This window comes from Pseudorasbora parva, chromosome 2, assembly GCF_024679245.1.
Source record: "Pseudorasbora parva isolate DD20220531a chromosome 2, ASM2467924v1, whole genome shotgun sequence".
In the NCBI taxonomy this organism is placed as follows: domain Eukaryota; kingdom Metazoa; phylum Chordata; class Actinopteri; order Cypriniformes; family Gobionidae; genus Pseudorasbora; species Pseudorasbora parva.
Window position 1 is genome coordinate 35,287,854 of NC_090173.1, and position 11,084 is coordinate 35,298,937.

An 11,084-nucleotide genomic window follows, 5' to 3' on the forward strand; every position below is an offset into this window, starting at 1 on the left:
TATAATGGATTATTTAACAAAAATGAAGAAGCCATGTGTGGAATAACTAAGTACACCCTTACTGCTTCTACAGGAATTAAGATGGTAAGTGATGGTCAGGCACTGCCAATCAAATGCCTTTGATTAATTTATCAAGTGTAGCAAGTGTTATCATATAGTTGCAGAAGTTCTGGCAGTTTGCTGCTCCGGAGTTAACACAATGCCAAGGAGGAAACAATGATCTCAGAGAAGCATTTGTTGGAGGGTTACAAGGCCATTTCAAAACCATTCGAAGTCTATTATTCTACAGCAAGGAAGATTCAAGACAGTTGCTAATCTTTCCAAGTGTGGACATTAGGGTGGCCCTTATTTTTGGACTTTTAAAATCTTCTCTCTCTCACCCATGCTATAACAACCGCCAAACTGAATAACATCCCACTCATCTAAGTTATCTTGACCAGTACATGCTTAACGTGTCACTCCACTGTTGTCGACTTTCTGGTGCCATTTTGTGACTGACACACCACCATGGGTTACAATGGAAGAAGACTTCATGGTGTTTTACTCATGATGTACTCACCCTCGAGTCATCTAGGTGTACATCACATTCTTCTTTCAGATAAATAAAATCGGAGATATATTTAAAAAGTCCTGGCTAATCCAAGCTTTTTAATGGCAGTAGATGTAGCTTTTTAAGTAGGTAAGCTTTTTAAGTATTTTTGAAGTCCATAAAAAATACATCTGTCCGTCAAATAATGTGCTCCACCGAATTTGACCTCTGCATTTAACCCATCCAAGTGAGTAGTGAACACACACACACACAGCAAACCATGGACAACCGGAGGGATATACAGTTGGCATAATGCTGGGGCGGCAGGGAAGCAATTGGGGGTTAGGTGCCTTGCTAAAAAAAGTCATATACACCTTGAGGTTTAGTAAATTATACTAAACTCTAATATGTCGACTGTAATTTCCAAGTCCACCTCAGTAATCCTGACGGTAAGGTTGGAATCGAACCAGCAATTTTAGGTTACCAGTAAGACTTGCTAACCATTAGGCCATGACTGCCCCCGTGGAAGACATGACCTGATAAACCTCTCCTTGCTTCCAAGCAACTATACTTCATCCTGGTTATGTAAAGTGGCCATCAGATATCAGAAACAATCAAAAGTTTATCACAGAACTATTCTTTGAGCATACCCTAAATGATACATTTTCTGCATGGTATTTAGCATAAATTACTTCTAATGAAGAAACAAATGAGGGCGTGAGATAGGGTGACCAAACGTCCTGTTTTCCCACGACATGTCCTGTTTTCAAGTCCTGTCCTGGCCCTAATATAAAAAAATTATATCCATACAGAGGGGCTATAATACATCATTTATACTTTAAATGTATTGAAATTAATAAGGAATCGTTGATGTAAACTTTGAGTATAATTTGAGTATCTCACTGCCAGGCCGAGTGTCCTGGTTTTTGGAAATCAAAATATAGTCACCTTAGGTAAGAGGTTAACATTTTCACACACAAAAAAAGTTTACCCCCAATTGTTTGGAAGGGTTGCATCTCTCAAAAAGAGCATGGCAGCACAGTTTGCAAAGTTGCATCTAAACAAACCACAAGTCTTCTGGAACAATGTCCTTTGGACAGACGAAACCCAAAGTGGAGATGTTTGTCCATAATGCACAGCGGAAATTGAGGCGAAAACTAAACACACCTAACGAAACCCCTTATACCAACTGTCAAGCGTGCTGGTGGAGCGGTGATGATTGAGGCTTGTTTTGCAGCCACAGGACCTGACATGACCTTGCAGTCATTGAGTCGACCATGAACTCCTCTGTATACCAAAGTATTTAGAGTCAAATGTGAGGCCATCTGTCTGACAGCTAAAGCTTGGCTGAAATTGGGTCATGCAACAGGACAATCCGGAACACACCAGCAAATCTACAAAAGAACAGCTAAAAAAGAAAAGAATCAAGGTGTTGCAGTGACCCAGTCCAGGTCCAGACTTCAACCCGACTGAAATGCTGTGGTGGGACCTTAAGAGAGCTGCATAAAGAAATGCTCAAAAACCTCAATAAACTGAAGCAACGTCATATAGAACAGTGGGCCAATATTCATCGACAATGATGTGAGAGGGATAAAGGCTTATAGAAAATGAAAGAGGCTAAAGGTGGTTCTACAAGCAATTAAGTCATATATGATGTAATTCGTTTGTTACACATCCATTTTGGCTTTATTTAATTTTGTAAATAAATAAGGACATGGTGTAATATGTCATTTGTTGTTCATCTGTATAGGCCTACTCACCTAATTTTAATACCTGATAAAGACCAGATGTATCCTGACACATAAAATCATAGAATTCAAATAGGTGTTGGCCTATTTTCTTTTTCTTTCTTTTTACATTTACATTTTACATTTAATCATTTAACAGACACTTTTATCCAAAGCGACATACAACTGAGGAATACAGAAAGCCATCCGTAACGAAGAGGTGAAATATCACAAAAAGTGCTTGAAATACTATAAGTATATAGGGAGGGAATAGGGTAAAATATTGCAATTTTTATTTTATTAAGATAAGATTAACAGAAGAGATTTTTACAGCTATTTTTAAATGTTGTCAGTGATTCTGCCAGCCAGATGGAGGTGGAAGATCATTCCACCAGCTGGGAATGGTGAATGAAAATGTTCTGGAAAGAATTTTCATGCCTCTCTGTGATGATATCACGAGCCGTCGCTCCTTAGCTGAGCGAAGGCTTCTGGTAAGGATGCAGACTCGTAAGAGTGAGTCAAAGAATGTGGGTGCTGAGCTTGTGGTGGATCTGTAAGCAAGCGTCAACGCCTTGAACTTGATGCGAGGAGTAAGTGGTGCCAGTGCAGAGAGATGAAGAGAGGTGTGACATGGGCCATGTTTTTTCTCACAACTGTACAACAAAATATTGTATATATTTTTTCTTCTTTTATTATTTCTATTAAGATGGCATCACCGTGCATTATAGGCTATAAGACATAAACGTGCACCTATGGGAAACTGCAGTGTTACATAACTCCATTCCACACTACCTCAGCAGCAACATGGGTACACATCACAATGCAGCACACTGTTATCTGCTGGAGAACAGATTGAGAGAAGAAATGAAACTGCCTCAAAATGGGGATTCATATCTGTAGCTGTATTTTGTGTGCTTATGGGTGGTCACTCCACTACCTGTCGAACTAGGAATTTGCAGTCCCTGAGAGACTTTGTGATTGCTCGGAAAACCTTTTCAATACCCTAAATAACTTTGTGTTCAGTTTCTCTTTGTGAGTGAATGCAAAGTTTATCAGGAAAAGTTTTTGCTATCGGAAGTTTCCTACTTTCCACTTCAGAAGTCGTAATTATGAGCTTGTTGTGTTCAGGTCCTTTGTTGTCGGAAAGAATGGAGGATTTCAGGTTCATTTTGTGCGTCTTGGGAAAATGTTATTTTAAAGGTGCCCTAGAATGATTTGAAACAATATGTTAAATTGTTCTCTGATATCTACATAGAGGGCATGTGGCTTATTTAAGGGCACAAATTGTCCAGATACAGTGTTACAGGTCCAATTACAACCCTAGAAATGCCCCTAGGATGTAATGCTCTGTTTTTGCCTTATTTGGAAGAGTCATGAATATTAATGTTGAGCTCTACTCTGATTGGCTTATTTCAGCAGCGCAAAGCTCACAGCAGTTCAGTAAAGTGGCTCCTGAGTCCTGAATGTCCTGACAGAACACAGACTGACTTAATGACACTTGAAGAACATCTCAAATGGAGATTGATAAAATGCAGCTTACTTGTTTATTGGTGTTTTCAGATCATCCGTGTGCAAGAGAGGCTTACCATATGGTTGCCAGATTGTACATGTTTAGGTAAAACACTGGATAGCATACATGTTCTTTTCACAGAAAAGCTCTGTTTGGGGGATTTAAATTACTGAAATTTGCAAACCGCACGAACAAGCTTCTTTCCCAAACCAAAACCAGTGATGACTCGTCTTTTTTCGTCAACGATATTGCATGTTTATATAACGTTAGTCATAATGTAGGCTACACTGTGACTGTGATGTACTCTGAAATACAAGCATGCAAAAACATCATACTTAAGTTCTCAAAAATATAAATATTCATTTTTACAAAATGAATAGCATTAAATGACTATCGTTTTAACTTATATGGTGGAAAAGGTGACGTTTGCTAGAAGGATCAAGTGAACGATCTGTAAGCAACGTATATACGGTTGTATTTTGTAATACAAAATCATTAACCTTTGTCATTAGACACACTTTTTAGTTGTGTATGGTACTTGGAGTTTTCTATTGTTACTGTACTAGCATCTTGCATCATCTAGACAATACTGTCTCTCTAAGAAACTTTCAATTTAATCAGAAATTGTTTAAACAGTCAATAAGTGGATAAAATCGCTACTTAGAGCTTGCAGGAATATAGTAATTGCCCCTTTTTCAGTTTAAGACACTGAGCGAAGCTTGCTATAAATGGGCCGAACAAACGAACAGTCTTGAATTAAATTGTTGTGGTTTTGTGGGAAGGGTAGAAAAGTCTCCTGCACACTCTGGAACATGACGGCTTCGGCTTCGGCTTCGGCTTCGGCTTTGGCTTTGGCTTTGGCTTCGGCTTCGTCAGTTCCTCCTGACAATGCACGTTTGGACCAAGCAGCAACCTCTTGAAGCCAATACAGAAGTAATGTATACTGCAATTCCTAAACTGGCCACTAGGAGCAGGCTCCAGAAGGGAGCAGAATCTCATTGAGCCCCATGTTAAAAGACACCTGCCAAAACAGAAATTTGTCTCCCATCCGCCATTTTTAACGATTATGCCACGCCAATCTCGGGAACTTGGGTATCAAAATTATTTCCGAACTTCCCAGTGGTAAACACGACATCAGAGGGCGTTCATGTGGAATTTTTAACTCGGAAACTCATATTTACAATCATTCCGATAGCACGTGAAGGCACGTAGCAGGACACCGCTGAATGGGGACAGATGAGCGGCGGGAAACTGAACAAAGAAACATGTGACAAATGAAAACGCACTGAAAAGTCCACAAGCAAAGCAGAACATAACTGTGACACTTAGCAGCTGCATCTGTCTGCTAATTTCCTGAAAGTCCAACATGGCCTGGAACCCAGCAGAAGATACTGAGGAACTGATTCTGTAGATAATCTACTTTACTGAAGATGCAGTCCACTAAAGGATGGTCATTTTTTTAAAGTGTCTAATGCTAGAAGGAACCATTAAGAGCCTGTCAAAATTATAGAATCCTTTTGTTGTGTATTTTCAATTTGTTCCAAAGCCAAAAGCAAAGCTTATGCTTCATCAGAAAAATTTAGCACAGTTTTGGAATGTGGATTCCACCTTTGAACCATCTGCAAATAGCACTGAAGGGTGTGGATTCAGACACTGCTGCTTCAATGCATATTATTAAAATGCCATTTATAATCAAAGCCTTATTTAAATTATTTCTTCTAATTTGATTGTTTATCATTCTTTTCATGTGTTAGTTTGTATTTGATCTCTGACAAGAGTCTGGCCCATGCCAGGAGTGCAGTAACAGTGCTTACTCGTTCAGCCCATAGACCGTAAAAAAAATATGGATGCAGCGACTTCATTTGTTTCCATTGAACAGAGTTACGGCTTTCAGACGGCCTGCATGGCGCTGACATCTTGGGACTGAGTCTATGCAGTAGTGATTTCGGGACCGGAGTTGCACAGTAGAGAGCAGGAAGTAGAGCAGGAAGTACAGTCGCGATATCAAAAGCCCGCCCCCACACTCTCACAGATGCAGAACAATTCATTATGTTGGTGTGAAATAAATATATTTATAGAAATGTAGCAATTAAAGCTAAAGCTCCAATCTGCTCCCAAAAATCCCGAAAAAGTCTGTTAGTGCCTCAGTGACAACTTCACTCAGAGAAGACGTCGATCTCAGCTGTCAATCATGTTGTCACACCTCCCGTTTTTATAGCATCTAAAAACTAACTAAAACTAAACTTATTTTAAAAATGAACACTTGAAATGACAACGATCATTTGACATGGGGCGATCGAGGCGTAAAAGCTTCAGTTTCTGAGAGGGGTGCTGCAGGCTTGGTTCAGCCTCACATCCAGAGATGAAATATGGATTTGTCTTTCCACGTTATCTGTTTTGGAGAACTTTGTTGTTTCCAGTTGAAGCCTGACCAACTTCAAACTTGAAGAAGCTTTCAGGGTTCTGCCCTGTGTTGTCTTTATGTTTCTTTATGTTTGTGTTGTGTCTAAGCACATGACTCTGTCTTTCTTTAGCTGTGTCCCAAAGTGAAGGGCGCGCACTTCGAAGGCCGCATTTGAAGTGCGATTGCATCACACCGGTGTGACGAAGGCTGCCGCAATTTGAGAGCGACTTTAAAATGGGCCCTCAATTTCTCAGGCTAAAGGAAGGGTACAGCAGATGGAACCACAATGGCCCTGTCACAAATGGCAGACTTCATGTGCACTTTCGGTCTTGTGGACTTACAATGACCATTGCGTGCGTGTGTCCGTTAAGTCCACAAGATCGTAGGGTGTCCCATTCGTCATTTAATCTTAAAGCCCTTTGGGGCTGCTATGCACCCTCAATGCACACTTTAACTGAGCCCGCAAGTTTGCGAGCTATCCAGAGGTCTTCTACCCGGCAGTCAAAGCGACATTACGTCGTGAAAGTGTGGACTCAGAGGAAGACCGTGATGGTTTAGGGTACCATTTGGGACAGGGCCAACTTCGCAGCGTTCCCTATCCCAGAATTCATAGCTCACTGGTGACTACAGGATTTGACTGGTCCGTATTCCCACGGCACGGGATTAAATTTCCCAGTGAAAGACGATACCGGTCAGTAAGTGTAAGTGTAGCCTGGATAGCCTAGCCTACTATTGAACACAACAGCGCTTGAACTTGAAGTAAACAAAACGTTTAGTGCATTTGCACAGTTCCCAGTTCCATGCCCTGAGTAACCTGGCAAGATAAACTTTAATTTCCCAATTTTAACTTGCATAAATACCATGTATTTCTCAACCATTCTTGCAAGAAGAGGAATCAGTCCATTATCTCCCTTTTCGCTCCTTCTTTAGTTTTTCTTTATTTTTTCTGCACTTTCTTTAAAAACAAATCAAATCTGCCCGCGGTGCTGTTTTTCGCCTTTCACTCCCTGCTCACCCGCTATAAATTATTTTATTCCTGGTCCTGACTGATCCAGCTTTAGATTTCCTTTCCAGAATCTCTCTTTTAAATTTCCCATACTGCATGCCTTTTTTCCCCACTGCAGATTTAATTAAGGAGAAGATACTCATCAATTGTGCTGGCTTGAATTTGCACATGGTTTGTCTTAAAAAAAATGTAGCCTATTAAAACACCACATAGACATAAACAACATTAAAAACGTCTCGGTTACGTATGTAACCCTCATTCCCTGAAGAAGGGAAAAGGAGACGTACGTCGGATTTAGACCGACAAATTGGGATCTGATCTCAGAGATCTATCTACTTCGAGTATGTAAAAATGAGCCAATCGGAGATTGGCATGTGATCCGCACATTCCACACTCCGCCCCGCAGCGCGGGTATAAATAGGAAGTGGAATGGCAGATCAATGCTTTTTTCTCCTGAGGAGAAAACCGACTGGGCTCCTAGTGGAAGCACAGCACCTGGCGACGGGACGTAGGTCTCCCATCCCTTCTTCAGGGAATGAGGGTTACATACGTAACCGAGACGTTCCCTTTCAGTCGGTCATGTTCGACGTACGTTGGACTTAGACCAACGAATTGGGATCCCTATTGAAAACGGCAGGATGCTGGCCCTTCCAGCGTACTGCTTGAACGCACTGGACCGTCTAGTATGGTACGGAAGTCAGGGCTCCAAGCAGGGAGGTCAGTCATTGCTGTTTCTGCGAGACCCACTCAGAGTGACTACAAAGAACACGCCCAGAGACGACAGAGCGGGCTCTGTCAAGGGAAAGACACAGAGCTAACCGTTAGGGTAGTGGGTACCGTGGAGAATACACATATGGGGTTGCCGTGAGGGAACCACTACATGTGGGACCCAGCCTACATCCACGTTTCACAAGCATTCGCGTGCAGGCCTAGTGTCAGACGGTCCGCAACGTCTGAAACCGTAGGGGTGACGGAGGAGCTTGACAGGGTTAACCATTTTACTGGGGAACACAACTGGAGATAATGGACGCACGTATCCGGCCCAAAAGGGCGGGAGGGTCGTTGCAAAGCTGACACTTAGAACGGGCACTTAGCGCTACTGGCCACTAGGGGCGAGAATGCGGGAAGATACCGGCTCTACACGGAGGTTATAGAATCTAGCGAACGTGTTAGGTGTCGCCCAGCCCGCAGCTCTACAAATGTCTGTCAGCAAGGTGCCTTGAGCCAGCACCCAGGAGGATGCCACACTCCTTGTGGAGTGCGCTCGCAACCCGAACGGGCAAGACATTTGGGACTGGTAAGCCAAGACTATAGCATCCACTATCCAGTGGGCTAACCTCTGCTTGGAGACAGCCTTTCCTTCCGGCTGGCCTCCGTAACAGATGAAGAGTTGCTAAGAGGTCTGAAAGCTTTCAGTCCGGTCAATGTAAGTGTGAAGAGCGAACACAACAAAGCTGGTCCACGCTCTGCCTCCTTCCGAACGCAGCGCTTCCAGGTTCACCACCTGTTCCCGAAAGGGAGTGGTGGGAACCTTGGGCACGTATTCGGGCCGGGGTCTCAGGATAACGTGAGAGTAACCAGGCCCGAATTCTAGGCACGATTCATTGACCGAAAGTGCATGCAGGTCCCCTACCCTCTTAATGGAGCCCAATGCGGTCAGGAGCACCGTCTTCATTGACAAAATTTTAAGCTCAATTGACTCCAAAGGCTCGAAGGGAGGGCTCTGAAGTGCTCTGAGCACTAGAGCTAAGTCCCAAGGGGTATCGAGTTCGGGCGAGGAGGGTTTAGTCTCCTCGCACCTCTGAGTAACCTAACGATTAGGTCGTGCTTCCCTACGGACTTACCTTCGACTGCATTGTGGTACACCGCTATTGCGGCGATGTACACTTTGAGGGTGGAGGGAGACAGCCTTCGCTCCAACCCGTCTTGCAGGAAGGAAGCACGACACCAATCGAACACCTTCGGGGGTCTTCCCGCGGGAAGAACACCACTCAACGAACAGGTTCCACTTCAGCGCACTTCAGAAGCGCCTCGTAGAGGGGGCTCTAGCTGAAGAACTGGTATCTACGACTGCTTGTGGTAGTCCATCTAGAACCTCCGGGTCCCGTCCAGGGACCAGACATGAAGATTCCAGAGGTCTGGACGCGGGTGCCATAGAGTGCCTCGTCCCTGAGAAAGAAGGTCCTTCCTCAGGGGAATGGGCCTTCCTCTGGGGAATGTCGCGAGGAGAGTTAGTTCTGGGAACCAGGTCCGGTTGGGCCAGTAAGGCGCAACTAGCAAGACCTGCTCCTCGTTCTCCCTGACTTTGCACAAAGTCTGTGCAAGAAGGCTCACTTGGGGAAATGCATACTAGCGTAGGCCCTGGGGCCAGCTGTATGCCAGTGCATCTGTGCCGAGGGTACCCCCGGTCAGGGAATAGTACCACTGGCAATGGGTCGAGTCCGGAGAGGCAAACAGGTCTACCTGATGGTTGATGTACGCAACAGCTGCCATGCTGTCCATACGGACCAGTACATGTTTGCCACGTAGCAGCCCCTTGAGGCGGCGCAGTGCCAAATGTACTGCTAGCAACTCGAGGCAATTGATATGCCAATGCAATTGGGGTTCCGTCCACAGACCCGCAACTGCATGCCCGTTGTACGTGGCCCCCCTGTCCGTGGTAGAAGCATCTGTGAATAGCACAGCATGCCTGGACCGAGAGAAAGCAGCAGCTGTTCGTCGGCACCTTAATGCAACGCCTCCGTCTGCTTCTGGGCCACCAAGAACTGCTGGGCAAAATTCTCGATGGCGTCGCCGAGGAGGCCAGCCAGACAGACAGGCTTTTTCTTAAGTATATCTGCCAGGTTAGTCCCCTGTTCCTGGACAACCACCGCTGTCAGCCAGCCGCTCGACGGCACACGGCGCGCTGAACACTCAAGCCTTTTATGAGAAGGGTGAGCCGAACAATGCGCCAATGTGACCATGTTCTTCTGCGAGAACATGAATCACCCACGATCGCGATCTCACATGTCTACATGTGAGAGTGATCATGACCGTCAACAAGGACAGGAAACAGTTGCATTCCAGGAATACATAGTTTGAATGACATCTTGAAAAAGTCGCAGGGTCAAACCGTGTTGCTCTTTTAGAATGGAAAAACTGCTCTTTTAGACGTGCTGAAGCACTCAGGGAGATGACCGTGGCTAGCACACAGTCCACAGTGCAAGCCTGTGTGTAGCACTCAAAAAGAATATGCCCAGCGAACCAACAAAGCTCTTTTTGTGAATGCAACAATGCAACTGGTCGATCACTCGCTGAAGCGCCGTTTCACCCGCACTGGCAGTTTTTCTTCTCTCACGAGATTCAGTTTTTAAACACACTCTTCGTAGAAACAGTAGTACTGTTTGGCTCCGAAGTAGAAAGCATTGATCTGCCATTCCACTTCCTATTTATACCCGCGCTGCGGGGCGGAGCGTGGAATGTGCAGATCACATGCCAATCTCTGATTGGCTCATTTTTACATACTCGAAGTAGATAGGTCTCTGAGATCAGATCCCAATTCGTCGGTCTAAGTCCGACGTACGTCGAATGTTTTCACCACATGGGGGTCTTTAAAATCCAGCTAAATTTTGACTCCCAAAACTGTCCGACATCCTTTGGTTGTCTGATTGAATCTACAATATCTCTTTTTAATGTGATTTAAGACAAATATATCCTATCAATGATGAACACATATTTAATTGTAGGCCTATAGCTATAACATATCAGTTTAATGAATTAAAATAAGAATATCTCTTTATTTTGAATTCAATTAGCTGGTGTTTACAGTCAAGGGCAAAAATACATGAAGCATGCAGGCTGCAAAAATATGTAAAGCATGCAGGCTATGTTAAACAGAGGTTGGCCATGTCTCTGTAAGCAGGATACAC